Source organism: Pseudophryne corroboree, chromosome 3 (assembly GCF_028390025.1).
Source record: "Pseudophryne corroboree isolate aPseCor3 chromosome 3, aPseCor3.hap2, whole genome shotgun sequence".
NCBI classification, from domain to species: Eukaryota; Metazoa; Chordata; class Amphibia; order Anura; family Myobatrachidae; genus Pseudophryne; species Pseudophryne corroboree.
The window spans coordinates 105,261,506-105,281,391 of NC_086446.1; the positions used below are offsets into that span (position 1 = coordinate 105,261,506).

Below are 19,886 nucleotides of genomic sequence, written 5' to 3' on the forward strand. Positions count from 1 at the left end.
CAAAGTCACTTCTGACTGTAGGAAGTGAAGGAAATGGCCCAGCTGGAATTCCTCCGTAGGGGCATTCCTGGCCTCACACCAAGCAACATATTTTCGCCCTATACGGTGATAATGTTGAGCTGTCACGTCCTTCCTAGCCTTTATCAGCATAGGAATGACCTCATCTGGAATGCCTTTTTCCGCTAGGATCCGGCGTTCAACCGCCATGCCGTCAAACGCAGCCGCGGTAAGTCTTGGAACAGACAGGGCCCTTGTTGCAACAAGTCCTGTCTTAGAGGAAAAGGCCACGGGTCCTCTGTGAGCATTTCTTGCAGATCTGGATACCAAGTCTTTCTTGGCCAATCCGGAACAATGAGTATTGTTCTCACTCCTCTTTTTCTTATGGGTATGAGAGGAAGAGAAAATACATAGACCAACTGGAACACCCACGGTGTCACTAGTGCGTCCACAGCTATCGCCTGAGGGTCTCATGACCTGGCGCACCACCTCTGTAGCTTTTTGTTGAGGCGGGATGCCATCATGTCCACCTGTGGCAGTTTCCACCGACTTGCAAACTGCGTGAAGACTTCTTGATGAAGTCCCCACTCCCCCGGGTGGAGGTCGTGCCTGCTGAGGAAGTCTGCTTCCCAGTTGTCCAATCCCGGGATGAACACTGCTGACAGTGCGCTTACGTGATTCTCCGCCCAGCGAAGAATTCTGGTGGCTTCTGACTGAATCAGAACCAGTTGGTCGCGAAGCAGGGTCTCCGCTTGACATAGGGCGTTGTATACGGCCCTTAGTTCCAGGATGTTGATGTGAAGGCAAGTATCCTGACTTGACCACAGACCTTGGAAATTTCTTCCCTGTGTGACTGCCCCCCACCATCGGAGGCTTGCATCCGTGGTCACCAGGACCCAGTCCTGAATGCCGAATCTGCGGTCCTCGAGAAGGTGAGCACTCTGCAGCCACCACAGGAGAGACACCCTGGCCCTGGGGTATAGGGTGATTAACCGATGCATCTGAAGATGTGATCCCGACCACTTGTCCAGTAAGTCCCATTGAAAGGTCAACGCATGGAACCTGCCGAAGGGAATGGCCTCGTATGATGCCACCATCCTTCCCAGGACTCGAGTGCAGTGATGCACTGACACCTGTTTTGGTTTTAATAGATTCCTGACCACTGTCACGAGCTTCTGAGCTCTCTCTATCGGGAGATAAACCCTTTTCTGGTCTGTGTCTAGAATCATGCCTAGGAAAGGCAGATGAGTCGTAGGAACCAACTGTGACTTTGGAATATTTAGAATCCAGCCGTGTTGCCGTTACACTTCCAGAGAAAGTGATACGCTGTTCAGCCACTGCTCTCTTGATCTCGCTTTTATGAGGAGATCGTCCAAGTACGGGATAATTGTGACACCTTGCTTCCGCAGGAGCACCATCATTTCCGCCATTACCTTGGTGAAGATTCTCGGGGCCGTGGAGAGACCAAACGGCAACGTCTGAAATTGGTAATGACAATCCTGTACCGCAAATCTGAGGTACGCCTGATGAGGTGGATAAATGGGGACATGAAGGCATGCCTCCTTTATGTCCAGAGACACCATAAAATCTCCCCCTTTCAGGCTTGCGATGACCGCTCTTAGCGATTCCATCTTGAACTTGAACCCTTTCAGGTATATGTTCAGGGATTTTAAATTCAATATGGGTCTGACCGAACCGTCCGGTTTCGGGACTACAACATGGTCGAATAATAACCCCCCTCCTTGTTGAAGGAGGGGAACCTTGACCACCACCTGTTGAAGATACAATTTGTGAATTGCAGTTAACACTATTTCCCTCTCGTGGGGGGAAGCCGGCAGGGCCGTCGGTGAGGGGGCATCCTCTCAAAGTCCAGCTTGTATCCCTGAGACACAATATCTATTGCCCAGGGATCCAACAGGGAGTGAACCCACTTGTGGCTGAAATTACGAAGACGTGCCCCCACCGGGCCTAGCTCCGTCTGTGGAGCCAAAGCGACATGCGGTGGATTTTGTAGAGGCCGGGGAGGACTTCTGTTCCTGGGAACTAGCTGTGTTGTGCAGCTTCTTTCCTCTGCCCCTGCCTCTGGCAAGAAAGGACGCACCTCGGACTTTCTTGTTTCTTTGTGATCGAAAGGCTGCATTTGATAATGTCGTGCTTTCCTAGGCTGTGCAGGAATATAAGGCAAAAGATCAGAATTACCAGCTATAGCTGTGGAGACCAGGTCCGAGATCCCTTCTCCACACAATCCTCAGCCTTCCATATGCCTCTTAAGTCGACATCACCTGTCCATTGCATATTCCACAGGACACGTCAAGCAGAAATCGACATAGCGTTGACTCTAGAACCCAGTAGACTAATGTCTCTTTGGGCATGTTTTATAATAAGATTTTACTCACCGGTAAATCTATTTCTCGTAGTCCGTAGTGGATGCTTCACTGCCTGGAGTTCAGACATTTGTAAAGGGAGTGCTACATATTCAGCCCCCTTTTGTGCCTCCTGTGGCACCTTGGGATCTCAACGTGGTGTTGAGTTTCTTAAAATCACATTGGTTTGAGCCACTTAAAACTGTGGATTTGAAATATCTCACGTGGAAAGTGGTCATGTTATTGGCCTTGGCTTCGGCCAGGCGTGTGTCAGAATTGGCGGCTTTGTCATGTAAAAGCCCTTATCTGATTTTCCATATGGATAGGGCAGAATTGAGGACTCGTCCCCAGTTTCTCCCTAAGGTGGTATCAGCTTTTCACTTGAACCAACCTATTGTAGTGCCTGCGGCTACTAGGGACTTGGAAGATTCCAAGTTACTGGATGTAGTCAGGGCCTTAAAAATTTATAATTCCAGGACGGCTGGAGTCAGGAAAACTGACTCGCTTTTTATCCTGTAGGCACCCAACAAAATAGGTGCTCCTGCTTCTAAGCAGACTATTGTTTGCTGAATTTGTAGCACAATTCAGCTGGAGCATTCTGCGGCTGGATTGCCGCATCCTAAATCAGTAAAAGCCCATTCCACGAGGAAAGTGGGCTCATCTTGGGCGGCTGCCCGAGGGGTCTCGGCTTTACAATTTTGCCGAGTTGCAACTTGGTCAGGGGCAAACACGTTTGCTACATTCTACAAAATTGATACCCTGGCTGAGGAGGACCTTGAGTTCTCTCATTCGGTGCTGCAGAGTCATCCGTACTCTCCCGCCCGTTTGGGAGCTTTGGTATAATCCCCATGGTCCTTATGGAGTTCCCAGCATCCACTAGGACGTCAGAGAAAATAAGATTTTACTTACCGGTAAATCTATTTCTCGTAGTCCGTAGTGGATGCTGGGCGCCCATCCCAAGTGCGGATTGTCTGCAATACTTGTATGTAGTTATTGCCTAACTAAGGGTTATTGTTGAGCCATCTGTTGAGAGGCTCAGTTATATTTCATACTGTTAGCTGGGTGTAGTATCACGAGTTATACGGTGTGATTGGTGTGGCTGGTATGAGTCTTACCCGGGATTCAAAATCCTTCCTTATTGTGTCAGCTCTTCCGGGCACAGTATCCTAACTGAGGTCTGGAGGAGGGTCATAGTGGGAGGAGCCAGTGCACACCAGATAGTACCTAATCTTTCTTTTAGAGTGCCCAGTCTCCTGCGGAGCCCGTCTATTCCCCATGGTCCTTATGGAGTTCCCAGCATCCACTAGGACGTCAGAGAAATATATATATATATATATATATATATATATATCTTAAGACAGCATCTTTAAAATATATATATATATATATATATATATATATATATATAATCCAATGTAATGATCCCGGCACTCCCTCTCCCACTGACAACGTGCTGCGGTGCCCTCCTGGAGAAACAAGGCTGATCCTCAAAATATGTAGTGGAGACCGGCGGCACTCAAGCAGACTCGAATCATGTAGACAAAATGCGGTAAGTTTATTCCGACATGTTTCGGGGAACTCCCCGTCCTCAGGGTCTAACAAACCAAAGTAAACCACAGTGAATCCTTATAAACCCACCAAACAATAATGAGACATACATACACAACTATACTCACCTGTGTCAAGGCGCCAAACGTCCGCCCGGGAGTCCCGTAGCACGCCGGAGTCGCCCGCCGATGACATCAGCGGAAGTCGCGCCGGACCGTCACCAGGGCAACAGGACGCTCCATGTGCAACCCCACCGACCGTCCCGGCCGGAAACGTACCTGCGCGTCACTGGACCTCGCGCAGCACGATTGGCCCATGACACAGGGGAGTTACCTTGGCAACCTGGAAGAGTAAATAAACAAACAAATACATAAAAAATGGACTTAACTGACGAATCAACAACATTATGACATACAAATTAAAAGAGCAGTTGCATGAAATCTATTAACCAATAAACCGTCCGGTTAGTTAATCCTGATGTCAACCCTAATTAAATATGCTGCTATGTTAACTATATGACTCCCTAATGGGGGAAGCTGGGGAAATTTATAAATAACACTGCAAACCCAAGTTTTCATTGAGACCACCAGGAGACAACGTTCCCAATGTAAAGATCCAACGTGTCTCCCTCTGTAGTAATATCCTACCCCTGTCACCTCCCCGAAGCGAACTAGGCACCTGATCAATTATAATGGCTCTAATGCTAGCCACGCCATGGTTAGCAACTAGACAATGGCGCGCAAAAGGTTCACTGCTCCCTTTTTCATGTGCCTTCTTGATGGCACTTCTATGGAGGGCCATGCGTTCACGAAACTGTCTTATGGTCTTGCCCACATAGGCAAGACCACAAGGACATGTGAGTAAGTAGACCACATGTGTGGATGTACATGTGAGTCGATGTTTAATAATGAATTTCTTGCCAGTCATTGGATGGTTGAAGGATGTGCCTGTAATTAATGTGTTGCACATCCTAAGCATCTAAAGCAACCTTTTTTGGACCTAAGAAAATGCTTTTCTTGGTGCTTGGTGAGGCTAGACACATCTAGTTTGACTACACAATCACCAATGTTTCTGCCACGTGTGTAGCTGGGCAATAAGGAGGTATGTGCTAAAGATGTCAACGCAGGGTCAGTCTGAACCATGGGCCACAAACGTTTGGCCCTTTTGGTCCTATCATCAGATCCGACCACATACTTGTTAACCCAAGGTAGCCTATGTTTAGACAAGGCTTGTGTCTTAGGCCTAGGGCATAGCGCTGTTTCACGAGGGATATCCATAGCCCTCTTTCGGGCCTGTTGCAAGGCTTTTAATGGGTAACCCCTTTCTGCAAATTTAACTAACATGGCATTATCTGTCTCAACCGGGTCTGTAGTGATGCGGCGGACACGCATAAATTGCGAAAATGGCAAACCTCTACGTAAAGCTGGCGGATGGTGATTCTGGAAATTCAATAATGTGTTGCGGTCTGTACTTTTAACATAAAGAGAAGTGGCCAAATGTCCATCTTGTATAGTAATAGTGACATCTAGATAATTAATCGATTTGTCATCAATTACATAAGTAAATTGTACCGCATGTTGCGTGGCATTATGTTCCTCCCACAGTGAGCTTAATTTATTCCTTGGGCCCCGCCACTACACAAGCAGGTCATCAATGTAACGTCGGTACAGGATGACCGCCGGTGCTACAGCGGGGTCAAGGGAAAACATTTTCTTTTCCACCTGATACATGAACGCATTTGCGTACGATGGGGCCACAGCAGACCCCATCGCACATCCAGCGATCTGTAACCAGATTTTGCCATTAAAAATAAAATAATTACATCTGAGAATGCGATTAAGTAATGATAGGAAAAAGGACACCTCAGGGCCTATGTAGGCCTCATTGTCCTGAATCAACATTCGAACCGCCTCTACACCTGCTTCATGTGGGATGCAGGTGTAGAGGCTGGTGACATCAGCGCTACAGAGTAAAGTCCCCTCGGGGAAGGGACCCAATCGCTGCAATTGCAGCAACAGGTCTGTCGTGTCCTTCAGATACGAAGAAAGTGCCTGTACACAAGGATTAAGAAAATAATCTAAATAAACTGATATGGGATGGTATAAGGACCCCCTGGCTGACACAATAGGGCGACCAGGGGGATCCACCAACCTTTTGTGAACCTTGGGCACGGTGTAAAAAAGTGGTACCCGTGGGTGTTCAACTTTTAAATTTTTACATACATGTTGAATGATCAAGCCCTGGCTCATGGAGGTATCAAGGAAGGTATCTAATTCTAATTTGTAACTTCGGGTAGGGTCCATAGTGAGACGTGTATCGGTGAGGTCCTGTATCACTATGGACCCCCCCTTGTCCGCTTTGCGGATTACTATATCAGATCGGTGGGAAAGTCCCTTCAGAGCGTCTAGTTCGGGCTTAGATAAATTTAATTGAATGTCCCTCTTTGGGCCAGTCTGAGCCTCCGTCTCCAACATTCTGGTAAAGGTACGGATCGTGGGGTTGAGGCTGGGGGGGTCAAACTGCGAGCGAGGGGCTATCCTTTGGAGTTGTGGGGGGATCGCTTGACTAGAACTAGTCGCATTGTCCTCCTCTCTATGGTTGAAATATTCCCGTCTCCGGAGTGTTCTCCCCAAGCGTTGTACTTCTACCTTCCTCTCCAGGGCATCAGGAAAGGTGGTAGGGACGAAAGCTTTACGTAGAGGTTTGCCATTTTCGCAATTTATGCGTGTCCGCCGGATCACTACAGACCCGGTTGAGACAGATAATGCCATGGAAGCCATGTTAGTTAAATTTGCAGAAAGGGGTTACCCATTAAAAGCCTTGCAACAGGCCCGAAAGAGGGCTATGGATATCCCTCGTGAAACAGCGCTATGCCCTAGGCCTAAGACACAAGCCTTGTCTAAACATAGGCTACCTTGGGTTAACAAGTATGTGGTCGGATCTGATGATAGGACCAAAAGGGCCAAACGTTTGTGGCCCATGGTTCAGACTGACCCTGCGTTGACATCTTTAGCACATACCTCCTTATTGCCCAGCTACACACGTGGCAGAAACATTGGTGATTGTGTAGTCAAACTAGATGTGTCTAGCCTCACCAAGCACCAAGAAAAGCATTTTCTTAGGTCCAAAAAAGGTTGCTTTAGATGCTTAGGATGTGCAACACATTAATTACAGGCACATCCTTCAACCATCCAATGACTGGCAAGAAATTCATTATTAAACATCGACTCACATGTACATCCACACATGTGGTCTACTTACTCACATGTCCTTGTGGTCTTGCCTATGTGGGCAAGACCATAAGACAGTTTCGTGAACGCATGGCCCTCCATAGAAGTGCCATCAAGAAGGCACATGAAAAAGGGAGCAGTGAACCTTTTGCGCGCCATTGTCTAGTTGCTAACCATGGCGTGGCTAGCATTAGAGCCATTATAATTGATCAGGTGCCTAGTTCGCTTAGAGGAGGTGACAGGGGTAGGATATTACTACAGAGGGAGACACGTTGGATCTTTACATTGGGAACGTTGTCTCCTGGTGGTCTCAATGAAAACTTGGGTTTGCAGTGTTATTTATAAATTTCCCCAGCTTCCCCCATTAGGGAGTCATATAGTTAACATAGCAGCATATTTAATTAGGGTTGACATCAGGATTAACTAACCGGATGGTTTATTGGTTAATAGATTTCATGCAACTGCTCTTTTAATTTGTATGTCATAATGTTGTTGATTCGTCAGTTAAGTCCATTTTTTATGTATTTGTTTGTTTATTTACTCTTCCAGGTTGCCAAGGTAACTCCCGTGTCATGGGCCAATCGTGCTGCGCGGGGTCCGGTGACGCGCAGGTACGTTTCCGGCCGGGACGGTCGGTGGGGTTGCACATGGAGCGTCCTGTTGCCCTGGTGACGGTCTGGCGCGACTTCCGCTGATGTCATCGGCGGGCGACTCCGGCGTGCTACGGGACTCCCGGGCGGACGTTTGGCGCCTTGACAGGTGAGTATAGTTGTGTATGTATGTCTCATTATTGTTTGGTGGGTTTATAAGGATTCACTGTGGTTTACTTTGGTTTGTTAGACCCTGAGGACAGGGAGTTCCCTGAAACATGTCGGAATAAACTTACCGCATTTTGTCTACATGATTCAAGTCTGCTTGAGTGCCGCCGGTCTCCACTACATATATCTATATTTCTTTTTTGTATTTCTTTTTTGTATATATATATATATACACATACTAGGGTCTCAATCTCTGCTGATAAGGTACCTGTCCACGCTGCTACAGCGCTATAAACCCATGCCAACACAATCGCCGGTCTGAGTAGTGTACCAGAATGTGCACGCTATCTGCAGGATCCCTGAGGATAGCTGTTAAGTCAGGGCTACCTTTTGGGCAAACGTGACACCCTAGGGGAAGATTTCCATCGTATCCTGGCCCTAGTAGGGAAAGGATACTCCCTGAGAATTCTTTGTGGGAAACTGCAGTCTCTTGTCTGGAGATTCCCGCTCTTTTTCATCATGTGAGGAGGGAAATTTACCTAAGCTTTCTTCCTCTTAAACATGTGTACCCTTGTGTCAGGGACAGATGAGTCATCAGTGATATGCAAATCATCTTTTATTACAATAATCATACATTGAATACTTTCCTACCATTTTGGCTGTAACTTTGCATTATCGTAGTCGACACTGGAGTCAGACTCCGTGTCGATATCAGTGTCTATTATTTTGGATAGTGAGCATTGAGAGACTCTGAAGGTCTCTGCGACATAGGGACAGACATGGGTAGATTCCCTGTCTGTTCTCTAATCTTTTGTGCAATAAATTCACCTTAGCACTTAATTACACATATCCAAACAGGTGTCAGCGTTGTCGACGGAGACACCCCTCACACACACATTTGCTCCATCTCCTCCTTAGGGGAGCCTTTTACCTCAGACATGTCGACTCACACGTACCGACACACCACACACTCAGGGAATGCACATCTGAAGACAATTCCCCCACAAGGCCCTTTGGAGAGACAGAGAGAGAGTATGACAGCACACACCCCAGCGCTATTAACCCAGGAATAACACAGTAACTTAATGTTAACCCAGTAGCTGCTGTTTGTATTGATTTTTGCGCGTAATTATGTGCCCCCCTCTCTTTTTACCCTCTTCTACCCTGTATCTGCAGGGGAGAGGCTGGGGAGCTTCCTCTCAGCGGTGCTGTGGAGAAAAAACATGGCGCTGGTGAGTGCTGAGGAAGAAGCCCCGCCCCCTCGACGGCGGGCTTCTGTCCCGCTTAAAATAAGATTTTACTTACCGATAAATCTATTTCTCGTAGTCCGTAGTGGATGCTGGGACTCCGTCAGGACCATGGGGATTAGCGGCTCCGCAGGAGACAGGGCACAAAAATAAAAGCTTTAGGACTAGGTGGTGTGCACTGGCTCCTCCCCCCATGACCCTCCTCCAAGCCTCAGTTAGGATACTGTGCCCGGACGAGCGTACACAATAAGGAAGGATTTTGAATCCCGGGTAAGACTCATACCAGCCACACCAATCACACCGTACAACCTGTGATCTGAACCCAGTTAACAGTATGACAAACGTAGGAGCCTCTGAACAGACGGCTCACAACAATAACAACCCGATTTTTTTTGTAACAATAACTATGTACAAGTATTGCAGACAATCCGCACTTGGGATGGGCGCCCAGCATCCACTACGGACTACGAGAAATAGATTTATCGGTAAGTAAAATCTTATTTTCTCTGACGTCCTAGTGGATGCTGGGACTCCGTCAGGACCATGGGGATTATACCAAAGCTCCCAAACGGGCGGGAGAGTGCGGATGACTCTGCAGCACCGAATGAGAGAACTCCAGGTCCTCTTTAGCCAGGGTATCAAATTTGTAGAATTTTACAAACGTGTTCTCCCCCGACCAAGTAGCTGCTCGGCAGAGTTGTAATGCCGAGACCCCTCGGGCAGCCGCCCAAGATGAGCCCACCTTCCTTGTGGAATGGGCCTTGATAGATTTAGGCTGTGGCAGGCCTGCCACAGAATGTGCAAGTTGAATTGTGCTACAAATCCAACGAGCAATCGTCTGCTTAGAAGCAGGAGCACCCAGCTTGTTGGGTGCATACAGTATAAACAGCGAGTCAGATTTTCTGACTCCAGCCGTCCTTGAAATATATATTTTCAATGCCCTGACAACGTCCAGCAACTTGGAATCCTCCAAATCGCTAGTAGCTGCAGGCACCACAATAGGCTGGTTCATGTGAAACGCTGAAACCACCTTAGGCAGAAACTGAGGACGCGTCCGCAGTTCTGCCCTGTCCGAATGGAAAATCAGATATGGGCTTTTATACGATAAAGCCGCCAATTCTGACACTCTCCTGGCTGAAGCCAGGGCCAGTAGCATGGTTACTTTCCATGTAAGATATTTCAAATCCACCGATTTGAGTGGCTCAAACCAATGGGATTTGAGAAAATCCAAAACTACATTAAGATCCCACGGAGCCACTGGGGGCACAACCGGGGGCTGTATATGTAGTACTCCTTTTACAAAAGTCTGGACTTCAGGAACTGAAGCCAATTCTTTCTGGAAGAAAATCGACAGGGCCGAAATTTGAACCTTAATGGACCCTAATTTGAGGCCCATAGACAATCCTGTTTGCAGGAAATGTAGGAATCGACCCAGTTGAAATTCCTCCGTCGGGGCCTTCCTGGCCTCACACCACGCAACATATTTTCTCCAAATGCGGTGATAATGTTGTGCAGTCACCTCCTTCCTGGCTTTTACCAGGGTAGGGATGACCTCTTCCGGAATGCCTTTTTCCCCTTAGAATTCGGTGTTCAACCGCCATGCCGTCAAACGCAGCAGCGGTAAGTCTTGGAATAGACACGGTCCCTGCTGAAGCAGGTCCCGTCTTAGAGGTAGGGGCCACGGATCTTCCGTGAGCATCTCCTGAAGTTCCGGGTACCAAGTTCTTCTTGGCCAATCCGGAGCCACGAGTATCGTTCTTACTCCCCTTTGCCGTATATTTCTCAGTACTTTTGGTATGAGAGGCAGAGGAGGAAACACATACACTGACTGGAACACCCACGGTGTTACCAGAGCGTCCACAGCTATTGCCTGAGGGTCTCTTGACCTGGCGCAATACCTGTCCAGTTTTTTGTTGAGGCGGGACGCCATCATATCCACCTTTGGTTTTTCCCAACGGTTCACAATCATGTGGAAGACTTCTGGATGAAGTCCCCACTCTCCCGGGTGTAGATCGTGTCTGCTGAGGAAGTCCGCTTCCCAGTTGTCCACTCCCGGAATGAACACTGCTGACAGTGCTATCACATGATCTTCCGCCCAGCGAAGAATCCTTGCAGCTTCTGCCATTGCCCTCCTGCTTCTTGTGCCGCCCTGTCTGTTTACGTGGGCGACTGCCGTGATGTTGTCCGACTGGATCAACACCGGCTGACCCTGAAGCAGGGGTTTTGCCAGGCTTAGAGCATTGTAAATCGCTCTTAGCTCCAGTATATTTATGTGAAGAGACATCTCCAGGCTTGACCACACTCCCTGGAAGTTTCTTCCCTGTGTGACCGCTCCCCAGCCTCTCAGACTGGCATCCGTGGTCACCAGGACCCAGTCCTGTATGCCGAATCTGCGGCCCTCTAACAGATGAGCACTCTGCAACCACCACAGAAGAGACACCCTTGTCCGTGGAGACAAAGTTATCCGCTGATGCATCTGCAGATGCGATCCGGACCATTTGTCCAGCAGATCCCACTGAAAAGTTTGTGCGTGGAATCTGCCGAATGGAATCGCTTCGTAAGAAGCCACCATTTTTCCCAGGACTCTTGTGCATTGATGCACAGACACTTTTCCTGGTTTTAGGAGGTTCCTGACAAGTTCGGATAACTCCCTGGCTTTCTCCTCCGGAAGAAACACCTTTTTCTGAACCGTGTCCAGAATCATTCCCAGGAACAGCAGACGTGTCGTCGGGGTCAATTGAGATTTTGGAAAATTCAGAATCCACCCGTGCTGTTGCAGCACTACTTGGGTTAGTGCTACTACGTCCTCCAGCTGTTCTCTGGACCTTGCCCTTATCAGGAGATCGTCCAAGTAAGGGATAATTAATACGCCTTTTCTTCGCAGAAGAAACATCATTTCGGCCATTACCTTGGTAAAGACCCGAGGTGCCGTGGACAATCCAAACGGCAGCGTCTGAAACTGATAATGACAGTTTTGCACCACGAACCTGAGGTACCCTTGATGTGAAGGGCAAATTGGGACATGCAGGTAAGCATCCTTGATGTCCAGAGACACCATAAAGTCCCCTTCTTCCAGATTCGCTATCACTGCTCTGAGTGACTCCATCTTGAACTTGAATTTTTGTATGTACAGGTTCAAAGATTTCAGATTTAGAATAGGTCTTACCGAGCCGTCCGGCTTCGGTACCACAAATAGTGTGGAATAATACCCCTTTCCCTGTTGTAGGAGGGGTACCTTGACTATCACCTGCTGAGAATACAGCTTGTGAATGGCTTCCAATACCGTCGCCCTGTCTGAGGGAGACGTTGGCAGAGCAGACTTTAGGAACCGGCGAGGGGGAGACTTCTCGAATTCCAACCTGTAACCCTGAGATACTACCTGCAGGATCCAGGGGTCCACCTGTGAGTGAGCCCACTGTGCGCTGAAATTCTTGAGTCGACCCCCCACCGCCCCTGAGTCCGCTTGTAAAGCCCCAACGTCATGCTGAGGGCTTTGCAGAAGCCGGGGAGGGCTTCTGCTCCTGGGAGGGAGCTGCTTGGTGCACTCTCTTACCCTTTCCTTTGCCTCGGGGCAGATATGACTGTCCTTTTGCCCGCTTGTTCTTATAGGAACGAAAGGACTGCGGCTGAAAAGACGGTGTCTTTTTCTGTTGGGAGGGGACCTGAGGTAAAAAGGTGGATTTCCCGGCTGTTGCCGTGGCCACCAAATCCGATAGACCGACCCCAAATAATTCCTCCCCTTTATACGGCAATACTTCCATATGCCGTTTGGAATCCGCATCACCTGACCACTGTCGCGTCCATAAACTTCTTCTGGCAGATATGGACATCGCACTTACTCTCGATGCCAGAGTGCAAATATCCCTCTGAGCATCTCACATATAAAGAAAAGCATCCTTTAATTGCTCTATAGTCAATAAAATACTGTCCCTATCCAGGGTATCAATATTTTCAGTCAGGGAATCCGACCAAACCACCCCAGCACTGCACATCCATGCTGAGGCGATGGCTGGTCGCAGTATAACACCAGTATGAGTGTATATACTTTTCAGGGTAGTTTCCAGCCTCCTATCAGCTGGATCCTTGAGGGCGGCCGTTTCAGGAGACGGTAACGCCACTTGTTTTGATAAGCGTGTGAGTGCCTTATCCACCCTAGGGGGTGTTTCCCAGCGCGCCCTAACCTCTGGCGGGAAAGGATATAATGCCAATAACTTCTTTGAAATTAGCAGTTTTCTATCGGGGTTAACCCACGCTTCATCACACACTTCATTCAATTCCTCTGATTCAGGAAAAACTACAGGTAGTTTTTTCAGACCCCACATAATACCCCTTTTTGTGGTACTTGCAGTATCAGAGATATGCAAAGCCTCCTTCATTGCCGTGATCATATAACGTGTGGCCCTACTGGAAAATACGTTTGTTTCTTCACCGTCGACACTAGATTCGGTGTCCGTGTCTGGGTCTGTGTCGACCGACTGAGGTAAAGGGCGTTTTACAGCCCCTGACGGTGTCTGAGACGCCTGGACAGGTACTAACTGGTTTGCCGGCCGTCTCATGTCGTCAACTGATTTTTGTAACGTGCTGACATTATCACGTAATTCCATAAACAAAGCCATCCATTCCGGTGTCGACTCCCTAGGGGGTGACATCACCATTACCGGCAATTGCTCCGCCTCCACACCAACATCGTCCTCATACATGTCGACACACACGTACCGACACACAGCAGACACACAGGGAATGCTCTTATCAAAGACAGGACCCCACTAGCCCTTTGGGGAGACAGAGGGAGAGTTTGCCAGCACACACCCAAGCGCTATAAATATATAGGAACAACCCTACAGAAGTGTTGTTTCCTTTATAGCAGCTTAATATATCAATATCGCCAAAAAAGTGCCCCCCCTCTCTGTTTTTTTACCCTGTTTCTGTAGTGCAGTGCAGGGGAGAGTCCTGGGAGCCTTCCTCGCAGCGGAGCTGTGCAGGAAAATGGCGCTGTGTGCTGAGGAGATAGGCACCGCCCCCTATTTCGGCGGGCTCTTCTCCCGGTGTTTGTGAGACCTGGCAGGGGTTAAATACATCCATATAGCCCCAGGGGCTATATGTGATGTATTTTTAGCCAGAACAAGGTATTATCATTGCTGCCCAGGGCGCCCCCCCCCAGCGCCCTGCACCCTCAGTGACCGCTGGTGTGAAGTGTGCTGACAACAATGGCGCACAGCTGCAGTGCTGTGCGCTACCTCATGAAGACTGAAAAGTCTTCTGCCGCCGGTTTCTGGACCTCTTCACTTTTCGGCATCTGCAAGGGGGTCGGCGGCGCGGCTCCGGGACCGGACTCCATGGCTGGGCCTGTGTTCGATCCCTCTGGAGCTAATGGTGTCCAGTAGCCTAAGAAGCCAATCCATCCTGCACGCAGGTGAGTTCACTTCTTCTCCCCTAAGTCCCTCGTTGCAGTGAGCCTGTTGCCAGCAGGACTCACTGAAAATAAAAAACCTAATAACTTTTTCTAAGCAGCTCTTTAGGAGAGCCACCTAGATTGCACCCTGCTCGGACGGGCACAAAAACCTAACAGAGGCTTGGAGGAGGGTCATGGGGGGAGGAGCCAGTGCACACCACCTAGTCCTAAAGCTTTTATTTTTGTGCCCTGTCTCCTGCGGAGCCGCTAAGCTAATCCCCATGGTCCTGACGGAGTCCCAGCATCCACTAGGACGTCAGAGAAATATACATTTTCTTGGCGGGGGCTCATACACATATACAGTGCCCAACTGTATATATGCTAAACTTTTGCCAAAGAGGTCCCAATTGCTGCCCAGGGCGCCCCCCCCCTCTGTGCCCTGCACCATTACAGTGACCGGAGTATGTGAGGTGTGTGTGGGAGCAATGGCGCACAGCTGCAGTGCTGTGCGCTACCTCAGTGAAGACCGGAGTCTTCTGCCGCCGATTTCGAAGTCTTCTTGCTTCTCATGCTCACCCGGCTTCTGTCTTCCGGCTCTGCGAGGGGGACGGCGGCGCGGCTCTGGGATCGGACGACGAGGGTGAGATCCTGTGTACGATCCCTCTGGAGCTAATGGTGTCCAGTAGCCTAAGAAGCAGGACCTATCTTCAGAGAGTAGGGCTGCTTCTCTCCCCTCAGTCCCACGATGCAGGGAGTCTGTTGCCAGCAGAGCTCCCTGAAAATAAAAAACCTAACAAAATACTTTCTTACAGCAAGCTCAGGAGAGCTCACTGAACAGCACCCAGCTCGTCCGGGCACAGATTCAAACTGAGGTCTGGAGGAGAGACATAGAGGGAGGAGCCAGAGCACACCAGAATCTAAATTCCTTCTTAAAGTGCCCATGTCTCCTGCGGAGCCCGTCTATTCCCCATGGTCCTTACGGAGTCCCCAGCATCCACTAGGACGTTAGAGAAATCAGCGTTAAGTGCACCCTCTGGGGCTTACTGTGCAGGATAACTCCGTTAGCTCAGCACACATAATCCAGGAGCTGGGAGATAGCATAGAAACTAGAAAATAACTGAATAACTCCAGGGGGAAACCCGGAGCTACAGCCATGCGGCAAGTCCCGTGGCTAATTTAATCTTCCCCTAACGGAGAATTCAAATCTGCTCAATGGCCGTGATTTGCCAGAAATACAAACTACGGCGATCTACGACAAGTTTTGCCTTGCAAACCATATAAAAGTGCAGGAATAATTGCATTGCGCAGGCTACCATAACAGTATGACGACAATATCCGGGGACACGTCACCGGTAATTACGTTTCCCCTGAGAATTAAATGTACAAGAGAAGTGACACTACGCAGAGGATCCGGTCTACAAAGGCTTACATCCAGCAGAGAGCACAAGTGTTATTCCTATACATACACAAGAACAGATGCTGACATATAACCATCATACAGTACAATGAGAAATTGGGAGTTTGATTTGTTTGATACTATATAAATCCAAAACAAAACGAAAATAGTCAGCAAACAGAACACAGATATGTAATATGCAACTGCAAACACAGAAACCTAAACACATACTGAGAATGGAGCGACCTGCAGGGGATTTCTTTTCTCCTCTACAATGTCACAACAAAACAACATATACTGAGAATAACCCTAATAAAGAAGTGGCATGGTGCAATACTGTAGCTCACAGAGAGATACTGGGAATAACACCATGGGGTAAATTTACTAAAATGGGAGTTGTATTTAAGATGGGATGTTGCCCATAGCAACCAATCAGATTACAGGTATTATCTACTAGAACAGTGGTTCTCAAACTCGGTCCTCAGGACCCCACACAATGCATGTTTTGCAGGTAACCCAGCAAGTTGACAGGTGTATTCATTATTCACTGACACATTTTAAAAGGTCCACAGGTGGAGCAAATGATTTCACTTGTGATTCTGTGAGGAGACCTGCAAAACATGCACTGTGTGGGGTCCTGAGGACCGAGTTTGAGAACCGGTGTCCTAGAAGGTGCTAGATAAATGAGAAGTAGATTCTGATTGGTTGCTATGGGCAACATCCCATCTTAAATACAACTCCCACCTTAGTAAGTTTACCCCCATGAATACAGAGCATATGCAGGTCTTCAAACCTACAGAATGAACACAGTCATTGAAGATTACTCAATGTACACGGACACTGAGGGGTAAATTTACTAAAGATTCTGTATCATTTTCTAAAAGGCAATAGAGAAATGATAGACAGCATCTGAATGGTTGCTATGGGCAACATCACCAATTCTCTGTTTTAGCTATAGTAAAAATTTCCCCGAGAACCACACCCATATCAAACATAAGAAGCAGTAATGTGCAGCAGCCCATAACTGGAATACAAGAGATACTGAGAATTAAACCCTAAACATGAGACGTTACACCATGCACTTGACCATATTTACAGTAACAGTATACAGGAATTATACGGTCGTTAGGTCGACCACACTTAAGTCAACAGTCATTAGGTCAACCACTATTGATCAACATGCATTAGGCCGACATGGTCACTAGGTTGACATGTACTAGGTCGACATGAAAAAAGGTCGACATGATTTTTTCACATTCTTACAAAAAAATTTAACTTTTTCATACTTTACGATCCACGTGGACTACGATTGGGAATAGTAACCTGTGCCAAGCACAGCGGTAGCGGAGCGAGGCACCTTGCCCGAAGCATGGCGAGTGGAGACGGTGCACTAATTCGGGTTCCCAGTCACTTAACGAAGAAAACGACACCGAAACTGTTTCAAAAACTCAAGTCTACCTTTTTCCATGTCGAACTAGTTACTGTTGATCAATAGTGGTCAACCTAATGACTGTTGACCCTATGACCCATACCGAGTTACTGAGAAATGCATGCATGCGACTCAATTCAGTGACACCATGCCCAGCTGCAGTTATTCACCTTTTACAGTAGTGCCAGTATCGCAAGTTTCCCCTCGCACCTATATGAGGTGACTGTCCCCCTGCAGCAAAAAAGCCCAACAGCATTCTGCACGTCAGGGTTTCCAGATCTCAGTCCACGAGGCACCCTTGCGCTCCAGGTTTTTGTTCTGTCCATGCTTATGCACAGGTGCCTTAATTAGTACATCAGTGAATTTGATCTAATCCTCTGTGCTCAACACAGATATCCCCACACCTGGCTTGTTAGGGTGCCTTTAGGGCCAGGTTTATGAAATCCTGCTACAAGTAAATAAAATGCAGAAGATATATGGAAAATATAACAGCCACTAGCAGTGCAATCATGGCACTTCTGCTAAGAGTTGTCCTAAGAACACATAACTTTGTCAAGAGAATAATCCACACCACCACCAGTGTCTAGTTTCCATTGCATCAAACTCACCTGTGGCTCCCTGAAATACCCTGCGTTGATCCGGACTTCGCGCCAGAAGCAGCACTTCCGCGTTCCAACTGGAACACATCGTGCGTCACTTCCGGTCACCGGACCTCTCAAGTCCAGATCAACACAGGGTATTTCAGGGAGCCCCAGGCTACAGGTGAGTTGATGCAATGGAAACTAAACACTGGTAGTGATGTGGATTATCCCCATGACAAAGGTCCGTGCCAGGACCATAACGTTGAGATTTATGCCCTGGCTATGTAAGAATTATACACTTTTTTTCTATGAATATCAACAAACTCTGGTGAGTACCCCTATATTGTGCTCTATAAAGACCGATAAAATGGTCAGTTTTGGATGTCACCCTAGTTGCTGCTATGGAGTTGCTGTAGATGTAAATACGGGTGTAGCATGGTATGCCGGCGGCCAGGCTCCCGGCGAGCAGCATACCGGCGCCGGGAGCCCGACCGCCGGCATACCAACAGCGTGGCGAGCGCAAATGAGCACCTTGCGGGCTCGCTGCGGGCACGGTGGCGCGCGTTTATTCTCCCTCCAGGGGGGTCGTGGACCCCCACGAGGGAGAATATGTCGGTGTGTCGGGATTCCGATGCCGGTATACTGTGCGCCAGGATCCCGACATTCGGCAACCTGAAGACCACCCGTAAATACGCCCTAACAGGAGATAGATAGATAGATAGATAGATAGATAGATAGAAAAAACACACACACAGAGACCCATATATAGAGAGAGGTAGATAGAATGTTTAATCAGAACATGGGACAACCAGAGTGGGCATAACTAAACTGCTGCAGAACATCATTACACCTGTTCAGGCCATTAAAAATTGTTCCCTCGTCACAGCTCTGTATTTCCAATACATGACCACTTGGATTTAGGTGCAGTTGCCATACGTGCAGAGTGAGACCTGCCAATTGTATCCATTGAGAAGTGGTACTGTGCAGCATTACACGACGGGGATGACACCCTAATAGGGAATATATGGCAGGTTGCTCTGTGCGCTGCTGCAGAGTGATAATAGAAGCCGGGAATTATATGCGCCAGGCGGCGGGAGATCACTCACCCGGTAGCCCGCAGCTCTCACCGTCACACCAGCACCACCTTGATGTAAAGGAAGAGGAAGTGGAGGAGGCTGGGAGGAAAGCGTTGACGTCACCGCCGCGCTGCTTCTACAGAATTCCCGCCCCCGCGGGAAAGGAGCCGTAACTCTCCTAACAGCAGCGAACGAGCAGAGGGCGCCCTTGATTTGAGGCTGAGATTGGACTGGAGACAGAGGCTCCGGAAACATGGCGGCTCCAGGAGTGTCCAGGCCTGGGACCTGGGTTTCTTTGATGATGCTCTGCTTTCTCACATAATGTTCCATATAGTAGTAACTTCTTTAGCTAAGTAATAATCACTGGAGTCGGATAAATAAGTGTGCTGACTTTGACTAAAAACATTTGCTTATAAAATAAATATATATATATATATATATATAAAAAGTGATTTCCCCAGATAATGATAATGACAAGCTCTGGGGCTGATTCAGCGCCGGATGCAGAACCGATTTGGTTGCAATTGACCAATGGTTTTGGTACTGCAAGGCCACACATTGCGCATGTGCCGCAATGTAACTAGTCTGAGGATGACACGATGCTGCATTTTTGGACTTTACCCGACTGCTGATTTTGCCTTATAAGGGGGTCATTATCCCTGATATTTACCCTCATTACCTGCTGTGAATATTTCAATACCATGGCAATTATTTTGTCAACAGTAAAGGTTCTATTTTGGAACCGCAGTCAGTTTCAGGCACCTATTCGCAGCCGGCGATCACTCTATGAATTCCTAAAGGAGCACTCATTTGATTCCTGGAAGCCTCTTCCACCTCGATTTGCAGGCTGATTGTTAGCTTCAGCATCC

At 48.1% G+C, this 19,886-nt stretch overlaps 1 protein-coding gene across 4 annotated transcripts in view; it reads right to left on the reverse strand.

Moving 5' to 3' along the window:
• Positions 1-19,179, reverse strand: part of TDRD12 (tudor domain containing 12) — a 614,823-nt gene extending 595,644 nt beyond the window's left edge. For 2 of the 4 annotated variants that reach the window (XM_063958365.1, XM_063958363.1), the window contains exon 1: positions 19,048-19,179. The gene's annotated coding sequence lies outside the window, so the exon portion shown is untranslated. Of the gene's footprint in view, positions 1-17,530; positions 17,591-19,047 lie in introns of those variants that run through there. The other 2 variants (XM_063958366.1, XM_063958364.1) reach the window with 1 other exon arrangement.
• Between the last annotated feature and the right edge of the window lie 707 nt (positions 19,180-19,886).